Raw genomic sequence first — 16,011 nt, 5'->3', positions numbered from 1 at the left:
CCTGTGATGGCTCCTGACCCGCCCCCCCCGTGGTGGATCCTGTCCCAGTCCTGGAATGGCTCCTGCAGCGAGGGTTAAGTTCTTGATGGGCCTCTTCTCAAAAAGGCTCAGCTCAAAATTAAAATGAAAAGGTGGGCGAGTGAGTAAGTGAAGGGATGGGTGGATGGCTGGATGAATAAGTGAAAGGGCGAATGGATGAATGATAGATTGAATAGATGGATAATGAGAGAGGATGGATGGATTGATGAGTGAGTGGAAGGATGGATGAGAGAAAAGGTAAATAGCTGGATGTATGGGTGGAAGGGTAGCTGGATAGGTAAAAGGGTGGATGGATGAGTGAAAGTATGGATGAGTGAAAAGGTGGATGATGAGTGAGTGGGTGGATGGATGAGTGAAATGATGGATGGATTGATGAATTGATAAGTGCAAGGGTGAATGGATGGAGGGATGAGGAATGGGTGGATGTGAGGATGGATGAGTGAGTGAAAGGTAGGGTAGATGGACAAAAGGATGGATAGATAAGTGAAGGAGTGAAAGGATAGATGGATGAGCGAAAGGATGGATGAGTGATAGGGTCAATGGATGGATTCATGAGTGGATGAGTAGATGGATGGGTGGGTGGATGGATGGGAGGAAGGATGGCTAAGTGAAAGGGTTGTTGGGGAGAGAAAGGGAGGATGGATGGATGACTGAAAGGGTGGATGGGTGGAAGGATGAGTGACTGAGTGGATGGATGAGTAAGTGAAAGGATGGCTGGATGGGTGAAAGGGTAAATGGCTGGATGGATGAGTGAATGGATGGGTAGAAGAGTGGATGCATGAGTGTACAGATGGATAGGGTGAAAGGGTGGATGGATGGATAATGGATGGATGAGTGAAAGGATGGATGAAGGGATGGATGAAGGGATGGATGAGTTTAAATGATAGATGGAAGGATACATGATGGATAGGTTTGCAAATGGTTGAATATGTTTGGATATGGCTGGGCTCACGTATATACTATTGCGCGACCTCCTCTGATGTGTCTGTAAAACGTACCTATTGTCCTGAATTTTGACCTCCTGTCCTGAATTTGTGTCCTGAATTTTGACCCTTTGTCCAGAATTTTTACACTCACCGTCCTGAATTCGCACCAATGCCAGTTGGTCACCCTAACCAGCAGACGTGCAGCGTTATTTTACCAGTGCAATCTGGGCATCAGTTTCTTAGAAAACTGAGTAACAGATTTAGAATTAGAAATGGTGAAAAATACAATTGTGAGACCAAACTAGGAGGTGTCAGTGGAACGAAATGCCTGTCGCAGATTATATGTACTGCTTTGTTCTGTCACACTCATGCCTGACTTTGCCAGGCCCCGGGGAAGCAGAGTCGCAGACTAGTCTTCCCCCGGGGTCATTCGCGCGAGGGTAGGACCAGGTAGGGTCAAGGGGTGGAGTTAGGGGGTGGGTATATGAGCGCAGGGGAGGAAGGCGACTTCCTCTTCCTGCGCTCGGCACCATCGGGAGGGTTTAGCAAAGGGAGTGTGTCGAGAGTAGTGTAGGGTTAGGCCTTGGTTCAGTTTTCGGCGTGTTTACCCGTTGCAGTGTCAGGCGGGACGTTCGAATGGCGTTCGACGGAGCCGACGATGTGGCGACCTCTGAGGAGGTGAGGCGGGCGCTGTTGGTTCTGGGGAGGGCCGGGCGGGAGGACCTCCTGCGGCCCGGTGTGCTGGGGGAGGCGTGGGTGGGTTTTGAGAGGGCCCCGCGGGCGGCTTCGGCGGGGGTGGCGGCGGCGGTATGGCTCTGCGTGGGAGGGCGCGGGGCGCGGGCCGATCGAGGCAGGCACGCGGAGGCCGGCGCAGGAGCCTGCCTCCGCGTCTTCGTTTCCCCCCGCTGCAGTTCCAGGCCCACGAGGCTGAAGGGGGCGTGGCGTCGGCGCTGTCCGCGGAGGAGCGGCTCTCGGGGGTGTTGTCTGCGGCCAGGCAGGCTGGTGAGGTGGAGGGTGAGGCAGGCAGGGGAGTGGGGGAGCCAGGGGATGGCTATTGGTTGCTGGCGGGGACGGGGCGCCTGAGGCTGTGGCGGGGGTGGGGGAGGGGGGCAGGGGGCTACGTGTGGAGCGGTGGGCGTGTTGGTTGGTGCGGAGGGAGCGGGGGGGCTGCGGCGGCGGAGGGGCCCCTTGATTTGTCCCGGGGGTCCCGGGCTTCGACCCCTGGTGTGTCGGTTTGTGGCGCGGGGCGGTTTTCTCGGGTCCGCCCGGGGTGGTTATGCAGCCGGTGGGGTCCGCTCAGTTTGGCTGTGGGCTGCCTGAAGGGGGGTCTTTGGGCGCCCGCCCCCCCCCTCTGCTCCCGGGTTGGGGCGCGTGGACGTGGGAGGACAGGCTTCGGGAACAGCGCCTTTTGGCGCAAGTGGCGGATGCGCGGCGGGCAGAACAGGACGGGTGGTGGGTGGGGTCGGTGTGGGAGGCCGAGGGGCCCCCGTCGCCCACGTCGGAAGAGGAGAGGTGGGCGGCGCAAGAGGAGTTAGTGAGGGCGGAGAGGGCGAGGTTGCGGGTGGGGGGGGCTGTCAGGGGACCGCGGAAGCAGGCAGGGACGGCCAGGACGGCTTTGAGGCCCGATGGTGCCGGGGCCCACTCAGGTTCGAGCGACCTGGGGGGTGGGGGGGGGATCCAAGCCGGCGGCTGTCGGCAGAGTTCGGGGGAGTACGGTGGGGCACAAGACGGCCCCTTGCCGCCGTCAAAAAGCAGTAGGGCGGTCCGCGGCGGCCATCCCTCCAGGGCGGGAGCGGGCATTGGCAGCGGGGGGGAAGGGGTCATGCATGTCTGGCGCGGTGAGTGGCAAGGGTGTGAAGAGAGCGGTGAGAGAGGTGTTGTGGGTGCCTGACAGTGTGGAGGCAGATGTGGAGTTGGATTATGAGGCGGAAAGTGATGAGCTTGAGGACGGGGAGGTGCGGGATGACTGTGACGGGACGGGCGCAGGCCAGGACAACAGAGAGGTTGGTGTGTTACAGGTGCCCCAGAGACCGGCAGACAAAGAGACGGTAGAGACGCGGCGGGCGGCCCCCTCCGGAGGACGGCTCAGCGAGCGACGTCCGACTTTGACAGGTGAGTGGGTTTGGTGGTCGGTGTGGGACGGGGGTCCCAAGGGTGGGAGGAAGAAGGATTGTAGGTCGGTTGGGGTTGGAGAGGGTTCCGAGAGGGAAGTGGTGGTGGCTCCAAAGGGTGGGCTCACAATTGAGGACAAATCGGTCGGGAGCAAGGCGGTGACGTCGGCGGGGGTGCAGACGGAGAAGGATGGGGGCAAGGAGGAGGCGTCGGGGAGTAAGCTCCCAAAAAAACTGCCTTACATGGGCCTGGCTATGCCGTTGGGGTCGCACTTGTCCGACAAAATTAAGGGTAAGATCTGGAAACATGAGTACGTGGACGTGTTTAAATTACTGCATAGGGAGGTGCAGGCCAAGGAGGGCTCCAAGGAGGAGGAGTGGGAGCTGACTAGGCGGCCGAGGGTGCCGGTGAACATGGAGAATTGGACCTCGGCCTTTCTCATTTATGCGAGTATATATTGCGAGAAGCATCCCGATAGGGCAATCGCATTGTTGAAATATATGGATATAATCAGGAAGGCTCAGATGCAGTTTGGGGGTTTCGCTTGGCTGAGTTACGATGAGGAGTTCAGGGCAAGGGTCAGTGCGAACCCCGAGAAGCACTGGGGTGAGGTGGACCAGGACTTATGGATGCAATGGATGGCGTCCACGCATTCATCCGCATCAACTCACACGGCGAGTGGTTTACCGGTCACGTACCGGTCTTTTCAGTCGCGTCCCGCCCATACTGGGGCGGGGGGGACCACAGCACCCACAGGTGGGGCCGGACAGACTAGCAAGCCCGGCACTTACAATACCGGGGCCTGTTGGAGTTACAATCGGGGATATTGTTCCAGGTACCCGTGCAAGTTCAAGTACGAGTGTTCTAAGTGCGGGGGGAAGCACCCCCTTACGCAATGTCTTACACTCACCACTCCTTCTGAACAATGGCGGAATTCCAAGGGCAGGGGGCAGACTGGACAGAAGGGCCCCTACACCGGTTAAGGTGGAGGCGATGGCCCCGTGGCTCTCCCTTTACCCGGACAGGGAGGCCGCCTTGAAGATTCAGTGGGGCTTTACGGAAGGTTTTCGGGTCGGGTATCAAGGTCCCAGATCACGGAGATGGGCCGACAATCTCAAATTGGCGAAGGAATTACCGGGGGTGGTGGCGGCCAAACTCTTGAAGGAGATGGAGGAAGGGAGGATTGCTGGCCCCTTTTATGACTGGCCGATGGAGGATTTGATTATTTCTCCATTGGGGGTGGTGCCAAAGAAAGAGGTGGGTGAGTTTCGCATGATTCATCATCTATCATGGCCGGAGGGACAGTCTGTGAATGATTTCATCGCGGAGGAGGATTCCCGGGTGCTTTATGCATCGGTGGATGATGCGATCCGCTTTGTGCGGGTGTGTGGGCCGGGGGCGGAATTGGCGAAATGCGATGTGAAGTCGGCTTTCCGCTTGCTGCCCATACACCCTGCGGATTTTGCGCTCCTCGGGATGCAGTTCGGGGGGGCGATCTTTGTGGACAAAGTCCTGCCCATGGGGTGTGCGATTTCATGCGCACTGTTCGAAATGTTTAGCACCTTCCTGCAGTGGGCATTCACGCGGCTGAGTGGGCACCGGGATGTCACGCACTATCTGGACGATTTCTTGTTCCTCGGGAGGGCAGGTTCGGGGGACTGTGGCAGGGCTCTGTCGGGGTTCCAGGAGTTGGCGAGGTGATTTGGGGTCCCTTTGGCACCCGAAAAGACAAGAGGGCCGTGTTGCGTTTTGACATTCTTGGGCATTGAGCTGGATTCCATCCAATGGACAGCGAGGCTCCTGACCGCGAAGGTAGTGGAAATTCAGGAGTGCCTCCAATGGGCGATTGGTGAGAAACGGATCACGTTGCGGGCGGTTCAGCGGCTGTTGGGGTTGTTGAACTTCGCGTGCAGGGTGGTCAGGGCGGGACGGACGTTCTGCAGACAGCTCGGCATGGCCATGTCGGGGGCAGTGCTTCCACAGCACAGGGTCCGGAATTCCATGGGAGTGAGGGCGGATCTGCGGACATGGTTGGTGTTCTTGATGGATTTCAATGGGGTCTCCTTGGACTTTGTGGAGGAAAACACGGTTTGGCAAATCCAAATTTACTCTGATGCAGCTGGGGCGGAGGGATTTGGCATTTTCTGGGATGGGAGGTGGTGCGCAAAGTCCTGGCCGGAGCACTGGAGGAAGCAGGGGAGGAGCATTGCATTTTTGGAATTCTTTCCTTTGTTGGTGGCGCTGGAAGTGTGGGGTTCTGAGTTCTAAAACAGGGCAGTGTTGTTCCATGTGGACAACATGACGGTGGTCGAGTTGGTCAACCGGCAGAAGGCGAGGGACCTGCGGGTGTTGCGTTTGTTGAGAAGTTTTATGCTGAAGTGTTTGCGTCTGAATGTGATTTTTCGAGCCAAGCATGTCCCTGGGGCGAATAATGACATTGCGGATGCTTTGTCTCGTTCGCAGTGGCAGCGATTCCGGCGACTGGCACCTGGAGCAGATCTGTGCAAGACGGGGCTGCCGGATGGCATTTGGGCCCTGGGGGAGTGAGGGTGGTTGGCCTCGTGGAGAATTCTGTTGCTGCTACCACCAGGCGGACATACAGACTGGCGTGGGCTGAATTTGGAGCTTTTATGGGCTGGAGTGGGTTTTCTGCGGCTGGGAAACAGGCGGCAGTGGAGCGGGGAGTGTTACAGTTTGTTCTGCACTGCGTGGACACGGGGTTGTCGGCTGCAACCATTTCAGGAAAGTTGGCAGGGGTGTCCTTTTATTGCTGTTTGTTTTTTGGTTTTGACCCTACAAAAAGTGTGATTGTGAGTAGGGTGTTGCGGGGTTGGGGTAGGGAGAGAGCGGGGGGGTCTGTACCGAGGGAGGCCATAACGTTTGAGGTGTTGGTCCGGTTGGTCGCGGCGTTGCCGCTTTGTTGTTACGATGAGTTTGAGGTTCGAATTTTTCGCTTGTGTATGATTTGGATGTTTTTTGGGCGTTCCGGGTTTCGGAACTGTTGGGCACACGTGTGGGGGAGGGGCAGAGGTATGAGGAAATCAGATTGGATGCGGGGCGTCTGGGCATTTGGCTGGGTCGGTCCAAGACAGATCAGTTGGGACGGGGAAAGTGGGTATGGTTGAATGAGACTGGGGGAGGGAGTGTATGCCCGGTGGCTGAGTGGCGGTCGTTTGTGAGTGCTGCATGGGTAGGGGAGGGTGAAATTTTTTGCCACTAGTCGGGAGCACGGGTGATGGCTGGGCAGTTGTTGGCGGTGTTGCGAATGGCATTGGTGCGCGTGGGTTTGGAGCTGGCGGGTTTTGGAACTCACTCATTTCGAATTGGGGCGGCGACGGCGGCAGCCCGGCTGGGGTAGGATTCGGCAGATTGGGAGATGGAGGTCAAGGTGCTGCGAGAGATATGTGCGAAAGTGATCGGTCTGCTTGCGGGGCGTTGGGGGACTGTTTGGGACGGGAGTAGCTTTCTTTTGTGTGTCTCTAACATCTGTTTCTCCCTTAGGTTGCGTGGGAGGACCTGGGGCCAAGACGGTCACATGGATCGTGGGCATTACTTTGTGCACTGGGCGTCAAAATACGCGGAGCAACAGGTGTACGGCCGTAACCTGGGACTCAAGGGACAACATCACGAAGTGCACTGGTGGGGAAAAGGGGGAATGCGATGGGGGGCACTACTGCCCTGGCTCGCGAAGATGGTCCCGCAGAAGGGTTGCCCGGATTTGTTGATTGTCCATTTGGGGGAAAATGATTTGGTTCGGCTGTCGGGTTTGGCGCTCTTACAGCTGATGCAGAGAGACTTGGAGATACTGAAGCACAGACTGGCAGGGGCTTGCATTGCCTGGACTGAGTTTGTTCCGAGGAGGATCTGGAGGGGAGCTGTTAAGCATGGGCAATTGAGAAGGCGCGACGGAAACTGAACAGAGCTATGCGAGTTTTTTGCGGGCAAAAAGACATTAAGGTGATCAGTCACCCGGGACTACGACTGGGGGAACCACTGTTATTTAGGGATGACGGGGTGCATCTGTCTAGACTGGGGAACGCCTACTACATGATGGAGATGAGGGATGTGGTCAGCAAGCTCTGGAATGAGGCAATCTGGTGTCGCAGGGATGTGTGATGGGTCCGGGCCTAGGGGGTGGGGCAGGTATCCGCCCTACAGGGGGCTACCTGGTTGGCGGTACTTTGGAGGGGTGGGGGGAGTCATTAGCGGGCACACCCATCCCTCAGGGGGGGAAGAGTGAATGAGGTGGGGGTATTGGAGGCGTGAGTGAAATGGCCGAGGAGAGCCGGGAGGATGCAAGGAGGTTTGTGGAATGGTGAGGAACGGAAGGGGCATGGAGTGGTACAAAAGGGGAGTGTGGAGTGGGTGAAAGGAGTGAAGGATGGTAGAGTGTTGTGGGAAAGTTTTATTCAGATTATGTTTGGTTATTGTTTAATGTTATGCAGCCTGGTCCTAATAAATGGCCTTTTACGCTAAAGACACGGTGTGGTCTGTTTATTGCGCGATGCCGGGCCCCGGGGGAAGCAGAGTCGCAGACTAGTCTTCCCCCGGGGTCATTCGCGCGAGGGTAGGACCAGGTAGGGTCAAGGGGTGGAGTTAGGGGGTGGGTATATGAGCGCAGGGGAGGAATGCGACTTCCTCTTCCTGCGCTCGGCACCATCGGGAGGGTTTAGCAAAGGCCACCCACCCACCCTGCAGTTGGGGGTCGGGGTTTTGGGGTTGGCTAAAGCGTGCCAGTTTAGGACAGGCTGCGGGGGTGGCGGTACTTTGGAGGGATGGGGGGAGTCATTAGCGGGCACACCCATCCCTCGGGGGGGGAAGAGTGAATGAGGTGGGGGTATTGGAGGCGTGAGTGAAATGGCCGAGGAGAGCCGGGAGGATGCAAGGAGGTTTGTGGAATGGTGAGGAAAGGAAGGGGCATGGAGTGGTACAAAAGGGGAGTGTGGAGTGGGTGAAAGGAGTGAAGGATGGTAGAGTGTTGTGGGAAAGTTTTATTCAGATTATGTTTGGTTATTGTTTAATGTTGTGCAGCCTGGTCCTAATAAATGGCCTTTTACGCTAAAGACAGGGTGTGGTCTGTTTATTGCGCAAGGTGGATTTGTAACAGAACGAAGATGAGTGTGCATTATCAAAATAAAATGCAATTAACTGATTTGCAAAAGGAGTTGCATTGCCACCTAAATTCCAAAACTTGAGACAGGTATTACACGAGTGGGTTTCTTCGGTCTTCGCGCCCTACTGTACCTCATCGTTCGGAGTGCCTGGCAAGACTATCTGGGGTCATGTTCCGGTCACGCCGGGATGCTGGCACGTGATGATGCACTGTTTTGGGGGCGAAAAAGGTGCTCTGAGCAGATCTATCTCACCAAGTGGCTCGCTGCAGCTCGCTGTGGTTTTGATCTCGAAAATGAAAGAGGTGCGGGAAGACCCTGAGAGCATTCACAGAGCTTGTGTTATGAGTGTTCGTGATCTCACAGTGCCAGCGTGGTTTCTACCAGCAACATTTCGATACTTTGATGAAGAGATGCTGCCTGAACATGCAACAGCGTTATTTTAACAGCACATGAACCCATCATCAAACTTTACTATACAATAAAAAACACAAGTTCAAGAAAATGAAAAACAAATTAATCATAGAAGCAATGTTAAAAGCTTATTACATCAGACATTTATGTGTTGTTTCTGGTGCATCTGTGACTGGCAATCGGTGACGGGCTGAGGCAGAACAAAACGGCATGCATTTTGTAAATGAAAAAGCTCAATAAACTCATTTGTAATGTCAGTCACAATGCCACTGTGTTAGACCTGGCACCTTGGTGTGGGTCTCCCTTCCATTTTTTGCTGTTGACCCATGTGTTTTTGCTGGTTATAGATGCTTTGGGCACTGTGCCACTGCTGTCCAGTGCCACAGTGCAAGTGCTCCCTATGGTAAATTGATGCATGGATTAGTGACTCCATGATTGGATGATTTGGTTTACATGTCAGACCCTAGTACAGTGCACTTCTTGTGCCCAGGGCTTGTAAATCAAATGCTGCAGGTGGGCTTGCAGCACTGGTTGTGCCACCCACAGAACCAGCCTGTAAAGTGTGTCTCAGGTCTGCCATTGCAGAGCCTGCATGCAGTCTGGTACTGCCATGTTGACTGGGTAAGTGCACCCACTTGCCAGTCCCTAAACCTTCCCTTTTCTTCATACCAGACATCCCTATGGTAAGCCCAAGGGCAGGGTGCATTGTAAGTAGGACATGCCCTGGTGTGTGTGAGTAGTATACAGTGATACCTTTTGTCACCATGCATTTTTTGACAGGTGCCCCGCCCCCCGGAAGTGACGTAGGAGCCGGAAGTCCCGCCCTGGAAGTCCCGCCCCGGAAGACCCTCTCCGGAAGTCCCTCCCCGGAAGTCCCTCCCCGGAAGTTCGGGCCCTGGAAGTTCGGGCAGCGGAAGTTCGGGCCCCGGAAGTCGGCCCCGGAAGTGCAGCCCCAGAAGTGGGGCAGGTGTAGTGTGTGTGCCCTCCACACAGGAAATAATGGATGTGTAGGTGCTTCATAGGCATAGAACGGGGGTCAGGGGGTGGCTAGGGCTAGCTGCAAGCCACCCAGCAGGGCCTACTAGGGGTGTTTAGGGTTATGGGCTGGTTGAGCAGAGACTTACTTGTGTGCGCCATGTTGGTGGGGCAATCAGGGGCATGTCCTGGCATGTTCTGCAGGTGGTTGCGGCTGTAGGCTGGTGTTACTTGAGCAGTGGCGATGTTCATCTGTGGAATGGGAGCCCTAGAGTGGTGCTGGGTCTTTTTTGGGGGTAGACCAAGCAACCAAGGAGGCGTGCCTAATGCATATGGGTTCCTAATTGGCAGACCAGGGTGTGGGGGCGTAGCCACGGACAACCAGGGGCTGGATTTCCAATGTCCCCACAGGAGGCGGGAAGCTAGACTGATAGTTTGCTGATGCAGTATTTTTGCCGCCTGATTTTAAAAAGTCTGATGTAAAATGCCAGTAGTTATGAAAAAATAATAAATAAATAAATAAAAAATAAATAAAAATCAGCCAAGGTCGGGAATGCTAATGTCCCCATAGGAGGCGGGAAGCATTCCACCCATGTTGTACAAGGAAGATGTGGAATTCTGGAGCAAATCATTGGCATCCCTATTTAATACTCTAATTTACAACTAGATACTTCCTGAGTCCTGGCACGGGTCAGTAATTAGCCCAATCTACAAGCACGGTAGCAAGAAGTATCCAAACAACTACCGGCTAATTGCATTAATAGATGTAGAGGCTAAATACTTTGCAGGTATAATTCTGGAAGAGTTAACAACATGGGCAGCTGAAAAATCTATTATCCCGATTACTCAAACCGGATTCTGCAGAGGCCAAGGTACAACAACTAACATCATGGCATTATCCCTGTTGATGGAACAAGCCAAAGAGACCAAGTCACCCTTATACCTTACGTTCATTGACTATACAGCCGCATTCGATCATATAGATCGCAATAAACTTTGGCAGAAATTAAGTCTTTGGGGAATACCGAAACATCTTTTAGACGTTCTAATACTACTTCATTCCAACACATGGATCAAAATCAAACTTGGAACTGGAACACACCTTTCGAAACCCATCAAGACGACGAAGGGATTAAAACAAGGGTGCGTACTGGCTCCCTTTTTATTTAATCTTTTTTTAGCTGACCTACCGGGGGCACTGGATAAATCCTCCAACCATGTGCCTAAATTGGGGTCAATTACCCTTTCCAACTTATTATATGCAGACGACTTAGTGTTAACAAGTCGAACCCCAATGGGCCTTCAACATCTTTTGAATGTTGCATACACCTTTTCTGAAAGAAACGCCCTACAAATAAACTTTAAAAAGACCAAGGCTATGGCTGTGAACTACAGGAAAAAAAGTGAAGTCCGTTGGTACCTGAATGGAGAGAAAATAGATCTGGTAACCACCTATAAATATCTTGGAGTAATCCTGGACGCAAAAAACACGTCCAAGCCACAACTTGAATCCTTACGAGGGAAGGCGACTATGATCCATCTGGCCATCAAATCACTAAAAGCCAAACTTCCCGACCTAACATTTCAACCTCTCCTTCAAATACTACGCGCAAAACTCCAGCCGACCCTCACTTATGGGAGCGAATCCCTACATGGGAAGGACGCCGTCCTACTGGACATAGTTATGGCCAAAGCATACAGGGCCATTTTCAATCTACCCAAATATTTTTCTCCGGCTCAGATTTGGTTGGAATTTGGTATAATTAAACAGACAATAGGAAGGCGGTGTGCGTACGTAGGGACTTGGCATAAGATTCGCACTGCTGAGACCGGCACTTTAAGCTCCAATGTGTGGGGGGAGCTATTTCGACATCAAAAATCTCTGGCCAGAGACTATCTACTCAATTCTCTTCAAGTCTTGGGCCTGACTGACTTATGGGAAACTCCAACAGACCACCTTACTTTTAAAAAAATAGCAAAAAAATCGGCGCGGATCATTTCAGCAATTGAAGATAAGAACGAATTAGCGAAAAGAGCGCATGGCTGGACAACGCTGGGCGATTATCGGTCAGTACATCCACAAGCATACCTCAGTACCGGCATGAAAATAAAAATTAAAGAAAGGTTTCTGAAACTACGTCTTGGAGTAATTCCTATACTGCCACACCTGCCACCCTGGGAGAGGAAGAACTCCTTAGAGCAGTGCCGACTGTGTAAAATTGGCAAGGAGGACATTGTCCACGTAATCTGCATTTGTACCAAACTTAATGACTTAAGGCGTTACCTACTATGTCCGTTCTTCAAGCAGCACAGCATGCGGACATGTAGACAAGCTGTAAAACTGTGTTTTAACCCGGAATATACCAAATTGAACTGTCAGGTTGTAAAGTTTTTTGATTTAACGGGAAAAAGACTCAAGAGACTTGAATACAACTAACTTTCTAACTGATCTTAAAGAAGGAAAAAGGAAAAAAAAAAGGAAAAAAAAAACCTTTTAAAGTAATGTATTAATGATTTTTTAAACTTTTTTTTTTTTTCTCTTTTCATGTTTTTCTTTTCATGTTTTATGACTCTTTGTAAAGATTTTAATTAATCATGTACAAATAAACAATTACTTACTTACTTACTTACTTACTTACCCATAGGAGGCGGGAAGCTAGACTGCTACTTTATAGGTACAGTAATTTTGCCGCCTAATTTTAAAAAGTCTGATGTAAAATGCCAGTGGTTATGAAAAATAAAATAAATAAATAAAATGCATAGTCAAGCCAGGGACCTGGTATGCACACTGTCATGACCCTAGGCTGTAAGGTTGCTGGCTGAACATTTTGCACAGCCTAATCTTAAAGTCTCTGATGTAAAGTGATACTAGTTATGAAACTAAATAATTAAATAAGACGTGTGTTATGCCATTATGGTCTCTTTCTGAGTGGGAGTGAAGTGTCGGGCCGGTAAACATGGCAAACTTGAAAAGCACTCGTCAGGGGTATGGTAACATGCCCGTGCTGGTGTCTGTAACGGTGAAATATGCTGTAGCAGCCCAGAGTGTGTTGGATGGCGCAAGTTTCACATAAGAGGCGGCAAACCAAACAGTATAGTTATGTAACAGGGTAGAAAAAAGTACTGTTGCAACCCAGAAAGAGCGGGACGTACCAGAGTTTCATAAGAGCGGCAAAACTCAAATGTAAGTTGGCTGATGTAACATTTTCATGGTCTAATTTTAAACCGCCTTAAAAGACTGCAAAGACACGAAGAGCTTCTACATATGGCTCAGCTGGGAGGGACTGATAAGCATGGCCGTCATGTAAAAGAGTGGCGCGAAATCTGCACAGGGTGCTTTTAGGCAGGGCAGTGCATGAGAGAAGCAGTGAAAGTATGACATTTTTAAAGGCGCGCTTTTACACATTGGGAGGGTGCAGAGAAAAAAATTGAAATGGAGCACGCAAGCTTTTTCTTCATGAGATTCCCGCCTGCTTAGAGGGAATCCTCGGGGTCTATTTATCAGGGTGTAACAGATGTTAAAGCACGACATTTTAAGGGGCGCGCTTTTTACACATTGGGTGGGTGCAGGGAAAAAATTGAAGCATAACACGTAAACTCTTTTTCCGTGAGTTTCCCGCCGGTCTAGAGGACGACCCCCATGGCCTATTATCAAATTGTAACAGGTATAAAAACAGGACCCTAACTTAAACACGCACTGACACTCTGAAAAGTATTTTGGAGCACCTACCTGCATCTCGGCGAGTGAACAGGCTCGGGACAGAAGACTGCTGGGTTAACATGGCACACCCTGGTAACAACCATGGCGATAAAACAAACTCTATGCTTAATGTAAGTAGCTATGAATGTTGCTTTTAATTTATAAAGTATTACTGGTATTAGTTAAAAACTCTAGGCCCGGAATAACTGTAAAAGCATGCACGTAGATGTTGTTGTAGTACTATGACAGAGGCTTAGCAGTTTTAAGAGGGTAAAAAATGACAAAATAAAACAATGCCGGTTATACACATACCTTAAATGCTGACTGTCTCCATGGTATGTGGTGAGTGGGGGTCTCCCATAAATTCGACGTCTGTGAAGGTTGTACCTGATGCTAGAGCCTGTAAAAGAGGGGCTCTTAAGACCACCAGGTGTTAGCAGGGACACTGGAGGTTGACAATGGTTTTATCGTTTTTTAAAAAGAATATAGCCCTCTGGGGACTCGGGTGAGGTGATCGGTGGGGGCTGCCCGGATGCACCCATAGCAAAGACTTCAAGGCTATGGGGGAAGGCACTGAGGGTGATTTTAAAAATTATTTGCGGGGTTATGGGAAGTGGTGGAGACTGTTCCATGTGTCTCCAACACCTATGATCTATTTTTTAAATGGGCTGCGATGTCGCGGTTCACCCAGCAGCTGTTTTAGGGGCATCACTCGCCGCCCACAATGCCTTCATGATGGTGGGTCGCGGAGCTGCCCACCTAGGGGCCCGCCGGCTTTGTTGTTTAAAAAAAAAAAATAATAATAAAATAAACGCTGACCTGATGGGAGCGACGGAGGCTGCCCCTAACGCCCCCGCCGCGTAGCACCCGTGGTTTGGGCTGCAGCAACCCTCGGCTTCCCCTCGATGAATGGAGGCGATAGGCTGTTGTCCGCTCTGAGGGGTCAGAGGCGTTAGTGAGCCGGTCGCGGCGTGGCCGGCTACGCAGGCCATCGGCTTCTTTGTTGACTTGGCGGGAGCGGCGGTGGCTGCCCCATAATGCTGCCGCCGCATATCACATGGGTGTTGGGGGGGGATTGGCGGAGGCTGCCCGTAATGCCTCCGCCGCATAGCATGCGGTTGTTGGCGGTGGCAACACCAACGACCCGCAGAGGGGCTGGTGGTGACGTGCTCCTGTTGCACGCTCTGGGGACTCGAGGCGCTTGTGAGCCGGCGAGGCTCAGACTGGTTTCAAAGCCGCTCTTTGCCCCGCCCAGTAACCCGATAGCTACGATGGGGGCGGAAGCGCTTAAACAGTGCGTCCGCCCCCATCACGGTCGTGCTGTGCACCAGGCATGGTGTCACAGCGTATTAAGCCCCTTTTTTATAAGCACACCCCCAGGCCACTTAAAAATGCTGCAATACATGTATCACGAGGAGAGGCGGTAGTTCTGTATTGGATCCAGTGTCTGTGACCCCTGGGATCGTGGGGAGTCACAGAGCTGGCTCAAGCACCCTGTGATACTGGGCAAACCAAGATCTTAGCCTATAATGCCCCTGGTGCTCATATAAAGTGTTCTGAAGCCCCTTTGTCAGCCTCCCACATAAATAAATCAAGATATATTTTAATTAATATCTGGCTTATATATATATATATATATACACACACATATATATTATCTACTGGCGGTCGCCAGTAGATAGTTATAGTTAGGACCGTGTTTCCATAGGAAATCCACAACATTCTATTTGGAATAACTTTGGCGCCGATTGACAAATCCTCGCGAAATTTTCAAAATAGGTGTGGCGCTCCGCTCCGCTCCTTCCCTGAAAGTCTCGGGGGGATTCGTCAAGCGGGGGCTGAGAAAAAGGGGGGGTCCCAAAACGCGTTTTCCCCATGCATTTTTCCATAGGACCTTTAGTCCAAGCTACAGCCCGAACGGCTGAACAGAATTACTTGAAATTTGGCAGAGAGGTAGTCCTCAGTTCAGGGATGTGCCTTTTGCAGGTCTTGTGTAAATCTGTTCATTAGTTCCTGAGAAAATTGCAGTTAAAAGCATATATATATCTATGAGTGCGCACCGTGCACGTACGGTAAGCATACCGTACGCGCACGGTGACGTGCGCGAGCGCAATTCTGATTGGTTGTTAGATGTCAGTAAACATTCGAATCGGTCGAAATCAGGAAGTCTCGGCCGCCATTTTCTCTCTCGCAGTCTGAGGCAATGAAAAACAAAGGGGGAAAACGTGAGAAGGGGGCAGGATGGACAGGTCCTGACCCCCTAGCCTTTGTCCGGGGGTCACTGAAGGACCCCCAAGGGAAAAAAATAAAATAAAATTTGGTGAAAAATCGCAGGGTGCGCGCACCGTACGCGCACGGCACGAACAACGCATTGTGGGCGCTTTGTGCGCGAAGCGCACCAAGCGCCCACAGCGGGTGCACGGTGCGCTTCGTGCACCGTGCGCGTACGGTACACGCACGGTGAAAAAACTTTCAAAAAAAACATAACTTAGCATTTAAAAAACCTTACAAATTCACTGAAAAAACCATAGGTTTCACACACGTTATAGTTAGGAATTAGCATTTAAAAAACCTTGCAAATTCACTTAAAAAACCATAGGTTTCACACATGTTATAGTTAGCTGGACATTTCACTCGTGAAAAACCATTGAAATTTCCCCGTTATAGTTAGTGCAGGCAACTATAACTCACGCGACCGCAATCCTCTGCTGATGACGTCAGATATTACGTCACT

The 16,011-nt window shown here is 51.8% G+C and overlaps 2 protein-coding genes across 6 annotated transcripts in view; one reads left to right on the top strand and one right to left on the bottom strand.

The window, feature by feature from the left end:
- The window catches only part of LOC146784261 (beta-1,3-galactosyltransferase 2-like), a 250,783-nt gene that overhangs the window by 153,137 nt on the left and 81,635 nt on the right, over positions 1-16,011 (bottom strand). The window lies entirely within an intron of this gene.
- The window catches only part of LOC146784262 (uncharacterized), a 179,824-nt gene that overhangs the window by 123,051 nt on the left and 40,762 nt on the right, over positions 1-16,011 (top strand). The window lies entirely within an intron of this gene.

Source organism: Triturus cristatus, chromosome 11 (genome assembly GCF_964204655.1).
Source record: "Triturus cristatus chromosome 11, aTriCri1.1, whole genome shotgun sequence".
Classification (NCBI taxonomy): domain Eukaryota; kingdom Metazoa; phylum Chordata; class Amphibia; order Caudata; family Salamandridae; genus Triturus; species Triturus cristatus.
Note: the sequence above shows the minus strand (reverse complement) of the source record. Positions and strands in the feature narration are given on the sequence as shown.